Below are 7,457 nucleotides of genomic sequence, written 5' to 3'. Positions count from 1 at the left end.
GGTTGCGTGTCTCATCCCGGTTTTGGTCCATCTCCCAAACCTTTGCATCTTTCTTTTCTTTTTGGCGCTTTTATTATTTGCTCTCTTTTCTTTGCACTCTCTCATTGTTTTCTCTCATATTCTTGTTTTCTTTCTTATTCTTGTTTTCTTTCTTTTTCTTATTTCCTCTTTTATTTGAGTTATTTAAAACCATGACCGGATTCGATGGGGATTGCCTACGTATCACAAAGCCGTATGAATCAGATCATCACGTAGTTGAAGGAATAAATGCAAAAATAAAAGAAAGAAACAATTTTGGATTTTTTTTTCAAATTTTTCATTAAAACTTCTAAGTTTTCTATTACAATGACTCTATCATAGCTTTCTAAGAATTGAAAAACTAAAAACAGACTCTAGAAATAGCAACTAAAATACAGACTCGAAAAGAAAATAAAAAATACATAAGTGCTTCTACTCTAGGGGCCCGCGGGACATCAGTCGGTCTCGCCACGGGCCTACGTGCAAGATATCCTTGGAGGCGGTCCAGGTCATTCATTATTTGGTGAACAAAGGTCATCACTGCGGCGAAGAAGGTGGATCTATTCATGTCCTCACATTCATGGCATTTCATGACGATATAGTCAGCAATTGCTCTAACCCTTTCCCTAATGATGCCTTTCTCTTGGAGCAAGCGTCCGATTTGTTGAAACCTAGCTTCTAGAACTTTGGTGTCATGATGGTTTTGCCCCTGCAACTGTTGCATGTCCTCTTCTAACCAAGACATCAGTGCATAACAATGTTCTTTCTCTGCCTTAAAGTTCTTTGCTTGTTTAGCCATTTCATTCTCGAGGGTAGTTAGCTTTTTCTTCAGGCTCGCGACTTCTCTATCATATTTCCCTTTTAATTTCCGAACAAACTCTGCCCGTCCCTCTGCGTTCTTTGCCAATTATGCACGGGCTTTCGCCAGATTACCTTCAGATTTTTCCAAATCATTCTCGTACTCACATTTTTCTTCCTAAGACCATTAATGAGTCTTTCATCCGTTCGGCTTCTTTCCGGATTCTCAGTAGCTATGTTCATTCTATGGATCTAGGCTCGGAGGGCTTCATTTTCTTGGGCCAACTTCTTCTTTTCACCCTCATCTGCAGTAGCTTGTAAACCATTGTCAAATTTAGGATCCCTAATTTGCCCTTGTAATTTGCTTATGGTGGCCCTATACTCATTTTCTTTGGTCAATTAGGCCAATTGTTCTTGCGAGGCTTCAACAAATTCCTGAATGTGAGGCCTTTTGGTTGGCCTTTCAGGTTCGGACCTTGCAGTGAACTCCTTTCTATACCAAGCAAGATAACTAGACGAGACCTCGCCTCTAGCTAGGTCACGTACTCGAGTGTTTGCTGTCAAATACTGGCCCTCGTTCCAAATGTGACGAACCACTTCTTCATGAAACTGACCATCAGAGCAGATCTCAACTGCATGAACACTAAGATCCACATCTTGGGGAACTACCTGACATCTTCCCAACTGTCTCAAGACCCAGTATAGGGCATAAGGATGGATGCCTCGAAGGCCTATTAGGTGGAAGTAAGGACCGGTGGCAGGCATGTACACAATTTCTTCAGCAGGAAGCCAAACCAAAGCCCACTCAATCCGTCCTGCAGTTAGGGAACGAAAGCGGGATATCCAATCTCTAACCCCTTCTGGCATTTTGAACCCTGAAACCCTTGTGTCAAACTCCTCAATGCAGCTTTTCCCTGTAGATCCGTAATTCATATATTGAGGCCGATGACACAGATGCTCAATCATCCATATTTGTAACAGTAAATTGCATCCTTCGAAAAAATCTGCCCCGGCTTTGCATGCCATGAGAGCTCGGAATATCTCAGATACTATCATAGGGGCGAGGGTTCTCTTGGCGTTGGTAATCAAGACTTTGACGACTCCAGCTACCCGCAGATCAATATTCTCGTCCTACCTGGGAAATACTAGAAGACCTAAGAATGCCACCATAAAAGCGAAGCATCTATGCTCTTCCCATTTTGACGAGTTATCCTTGCTACAGATTCCACTTTCTAGATTGTCAAACCCTCCTCCATGCCCGTATCGCTGGTATATGAAGAATAGAGAGGAAAACCCACTTGTCAAGTCTGCATACTGGACCTGCCTGCTTATTTTTAACAAATACAGAAACTTGTGATGGGTAACGGGCCTTGGAGAGAACCGATATTTATGTCTTAGACCCTCGGTACTCCCAGCATAACCTGTTATCTCCTCCAAAGTAGGTGTGAGTTCGAAGTCCAAAAAATGCAGAACGTTGTGAGCCGGGTCGCAAAATGTAACCAGTGCTTTTATTATGTCTCCCCTAAGCCTGATCTTTAGTAATCCGGTGAGCGCCCCCAAGTAATGGTTGACTCTGTCTCGTCCTTGCATACCCAGGTCCTCCCACCACATATGTAGTTCCAACAGAATCTTGGGCATAACCATCATTGGTAAATTTTGACTCGTGCTCATTCTGCACATTTAGATTAAAGTGATTGATTTAAAACAAAGTGGAATTTATTAAAACCGATGAAAGGGGTCATTTTTACAAAATTCTAATGTAAAAAAAGAAACATGGTCACTTTTGCAAATACAGCCCTTCAGCACTTCAGAAGGAGAAGATTTTAGGGTTGTGCTTGCTAGGTGGCCAAAAATTGGCAAAGAAACCATCGGTGACTATTTTGCAAAAATGGCCTTCGAGCACCCGTTCGGGATGTTCGGCTATTTAGACAAAAAATGGCATCACCCACTTTATTTATGACAACAAAGACAACATTTTTTTCAAACTTCTTTTTTGGGTTATTTTTGCAAAACGGGGCTGGACCCGATGAGGGTTGCCTATGTATCCCACGCCCGGTGAGAATCAAACCCACGTACTTCGGCCAGTTTTGACATAACAGAAAAACATGGAATTTTGAAACAATTTTCCTTTTTTTCGTTTTTTCCTTTTTCTTTTTTTTTTTCAAAATTTTGGCAGAGTTTCCGTATATTTTGGACACCAGATTTTTCAAGAACGGACAATTATCTCTCTCATACCTTAATTTTCAATTTTTTTCTCCCTGTTCTAGAAACCGGTCAACATGCAAACCGAGGCAAATAATTGTAAAAGTAGCATGTAAGATGCATTAGGATGGTCTTTTTAATTTGGGTACACCTGTACTAGACGGACCCAACCCCTGTGTTGAGTCACCAAAGTCAAATGCACGTGATGCAAATAAGCGTTCCTACTAAGGATCTGGTATGAGGCTGAGTTATTCTAGGTTTAAAACCTGGGTGTATTGTTCTAGATCTGGCTTACCCGAGCGGACAGCTCGAGCCGGGAGGGGGGGGCAGCGTACCGGTAACCAAAAGATCATCCGGCTTTGCAACTTGTCTGAACCTCATTCTAGTTTAGGGTATGATACTAACAGAAAAGGAGTCACGCCAGCGTGCACATCCCCGGAGATAAGAAGAGAAGGGTTTCGTAACAGTTTATATACAGTTCAGAGAATATCAAAGTAGTAAAAAGCGGTATTTAGCACATTAGGCCCAAACATGTAAAAATCAGATAATGAATAAAGCCAAGTATAACAGTTACTCTAAGCTCGAATTCTTGAACTTTGAACCAAAAGTTCTGGGTTATGTTCCCCAGCAGAGTCGTCAAAGCTGTCATACCTCCTTTTTACCATTCGAGAGGGGATATAAGGGAGTTTTTTCAATTAAAGTGGCATTAATCGAAATATAATTATTTAATTTAATTTTTCGGAGTCGCCACTTGGGATAATTTATTTGGTGTCCCAAGTCACCGGTTTATTTTAAAATCCCAAATCGAGAAAAATCGACTTTATTTAAAAGTCTGTGAAACCAGAAATTCTAAGTAAGGAATTTTGTTAACACGCGAGAAGGTGTTAGGCATTTCTGGATTCCGTGATTCTAGCATGGTCGCTTAAACTATTAATAATTGGCCTAATTATCTGATTTACTGCACGTTTTAAAACCTAGTGTGCATTTTTAAAACTTTAAATCGCTTTTAATTATTTTATGAAATTATTCTGGAATAAGTTATGATTGTCGTACACTTGTTTTGTTTGATACACATTGCGAATCATGCCACGGGAACCGTATCCACGATCTACAACATGTTTAATTTATTAAAGTTATTAGAAATTGTGGCCGGGTCACATAAATATACCCCCGAATTTGAGAATTAGGTATCACAGCTACGTTACAGGAGCCATACCCGTAGCTATGATGATTTTATTATAAACACGCCTAAAGCAAACTACGAGTGTTTAAAAAGGTGTTTTTCTATACTAAGTTAATATAATGTGAGGGCCATATGTTAGGTGATTCAATTGTGAGCCTCGATTTATTTTTTTAGAAGTTTGTATTTCATTAAAGCAAGCTAAGGATGCTCCTATTTAAATCTAATTTGAAATTAGGTATCACAACTACGCCACGGGAACCGTATTCGTAGTGTTACGATTTTAATTACGAGCCTAAAGCAAACTACAAAATATTCAAAAGTATTTTCTATACTAGTTGGTATTAATATGAGGGCCATGAATTACAGAGTTTAATTATAGATGGAATGCCTCAATTTGTTTTAATAGGTTATACTCGACTATTAGCAATTCAAGCTAAAAGAAAGATGAGATTTGGTTGGGTTCACGCCCAAAGCAGACGATTATGCTTACAAGATTCAAGTACTGATATTCAGTTTATGATTGCATACGAGGGCCCAAATTGTAGAATAAACAATGGATGAATGCATTTTTAGATACTAAAGGAAGTGCCACAAATGGTCATAATTAGACAGATAAATTAGGATTCAAGAACTAAATACAATCAATTTTTTTGAACCCAAAATATGTGAAATGAATTAATAAAGAAATCATGAATTTTATTTACAAGGATACGGGCCAGGTATATAAGCCCATTTTTTCTGAAAAAATATCAAGCTCTCAAATGATTTTTGCTAAGATCCTTATTGGGCTGATAATTAAACTTGACTAAACCCAATATAAACTGACTCCAAATTCCTTATGCAAATATGCAAATCTGTGGTAACTGTCCAAATACAGCAAATACATATTAAAAAAAAGGAATCATGGGCCTTTGAAACTTAAAAGAAAATCACCTAGAATCTGACATTTACAATTTTGGCCATTTCAAATACAACACTTGATAATTAGTGCCTTCTAATGTATACAAAATCATTTGCAATAATAAACTAAACTAATACACGGTCTGATTTAATCTTCAGCTCCAAACCCTTTTTCTATCAACTTTAAATCCTTTCCTTAGCTTTAGAGCTTGCCAATCTAATCAATTAGTGGTCAGATCTGCAAACTATAGCTAAATAATCAATAGCAAACAACTCTAACACAAATCTACATATTTCAAATAAAGTAAACTATAGTAGAATTCCTATTCATACTACAGCCAAATCTGCTTGACCTACACAACATTCTCAACCTTAAAATCAAAAGGGGCATTTAGTAACTGATACCTTCATACTATTCATCACTAACATAAAATGTTTCTAAAGTAAGAAAAGGAAAGAAGAAGACAACATGCCATTCAAAATCTATGTTTCATCAACTACTGATGTTGATAGGCCATTTCCCTTGTCCAAATACTCCAACCATTATACAAAATGACAAAACAAATAAGTAGAAGACAAAACTAAAGCAGATTTAAAGCTTTAAATGGGCTAGAAATTCCAAAATCATTGCAAGAAATAAGCAATCTAACTTTATTGATTCTCGAATGTTTAAGGAAATCAACATTTCATTCAAGACAAATCAATCCAAGCATACAAAAGATTAGGAAAATACCTAGCAAAAAGAAAAAAACACCTTAAAAGAGCAAAGCAAATTGCAGTTCTTAGCTCCGCTCAACAAAAATCAGCAATGAATATACCCAAAGTTCTATTCCACCTTCTGAAATCCAACCAAGAAGGACCCCAAAACAGTAGAAAACTCAAGATTTCTTAAGAACCCTTGAAAAAAATTTCGTTCTCAACCGTTTCCCTTTATTTTTTTTACTCTTTGTATGTGACCTAATCATTGGCAAGAGGATCTTTTTATAGAAGAAATTTTAGGGCAACCAAATCAGATTTGTAATTTAAAAGTACCCCCTTAACTTCTAATTTTATTAACTTACCCCCCCCCCCCCCCGCCAAGGATTTTCCTTGTCAGCCCTTTTTATAGAAGCTTCCCTCAGACCCTATCTAATTCAATCCCCAGTACCCCTGTATTTGCCCTTTTTATTTTTACTGTTTTGAAGTTTAAACCAAATGGTACTGGACTTGGACCATTTACACCTTTAAGCCCAATATTTACTTGGGCTTTCGTACTAACAGAAACCAAGTATGAACCCCAACCCAAAACCAAACGAACTTATGCAGAAATAAACCAATATTTAATTAAACAAAGGCTAATGATGCATCTTTTAAAAAAATATACATTATGACGGTAATTAAACCTAATTATTGAGACATTAATCACCGATTGGTCAATTATGCCTTAGAAAAAATAATAATTAATTTTTTTTAGACAGAAATGAACCCACAATAGAAGTTATGAAGAAAAACAAACGGGAGGAGAAATATACCGGTGGAATCAACAAAACTTTAATGCCTTTGAGAAGAACAACAAGATCTTTATTCGAACTCGAACGAAAAAAATCTCGGCCAATGGCGAGAATTATAACATGAACACTGGTCGGACTCTTGTCCATGGCCAGTGATTCATGCAATAATCCTCACCACATGCCAAAGATCGGATGAGGCAAAGGCTCAGAGGATTTGAGTCATGAACAGGTTATTTGCCCCGAAATCTAGCCAATCTATGAGATAGGACAAACTCAAGATTAAAACGGCTCTCTTTATTGAAAAAATGGGAGATTTATGGGGGTTTTATCACGGATTGAGGACCAAATCAAGAAAATTTGGACAAAAGGTAAAAAGCTTGAATTTTTATTTTTGGATCTCAAATTCGGAGAAATTGAGTGATTTTTTGGAGAAAATAATGGCGGGATATGGATGAGGGGATGATGGAGTGAGGCGGAGGTTTCTGAGGGAGATGAGGCTAGGTTTAATTATAGTGAAATGCATCGAATTAATGATAGCAAATGGGAATTTGGTCGTTTAATGGGGCGAGGACATCAAAACGGCGTAGTTTTTCCACGCAACTACGTCGTTTTGGGGTAAAAGGAGGCTGACCGGGTGGGATCTTTGGGCCTGGGTTTGGATTGAATTGGGGGGAAAGTTTGGGCCGATTAGGGGTATTTACAACAGCCCAAATTTAAATTAAAAATTCCTTTCATTCCAATTCTCCTCTTATTTCCTTTTTCATTTGTTTCCCTTTTTCTTTTCCTTTAATTAGAAATCCCAAATTAACATTCTAAATTAATCTAAATTATAAAATTAGATTAATTATCTAATTAAAAAAATTTAA

The 7,457-nt window shown here is 37.6% G+C and overlaps 1 long non-coding RNA gene across 1 annotated transcript; it reads right to left on the bottom strand.

The window, feature by feature from the left end:
• Window positions 1-4,996: 4,996 nt before the first annotated feature.
• LOC107789479 (uncharacterized) lies at window positions 4,997-6,158 on the bottom strand. Its single transcript, XR_001648859.2, has 2 exons — window positions 5,835-6,158; window positions 4,997-5,346 (listed from the first exon to the last, which is right to left on the bottom strand). It is a non-coding gene; the product is annotated as an uncharacterized LOC107789479 (long non-coding RNA).
• Window positions 6,159-7,457: the final 1,299 nt, after the last annotated feature.

The sequence above is a fragment of the Nicotiana tabacum genome, chromosome 22 (genome assembly GCF_000715075.1).
Source record: "Nicotiana tabacum cultivar K326 chromosome 22, ASM71507v2, whole genome shotgun sequence".
Classification (NCBI taxonomy): domain Eukaryota; kingdom Viridiplantae; phylum Streptophyta; class Magnoliopsida; order Solanales; family Solanaceae; genus Nicotiana; species Nicotiana tabacum.
This window is presented reverse-complemented; position numbering and strand designations above follow the sequence as displayed.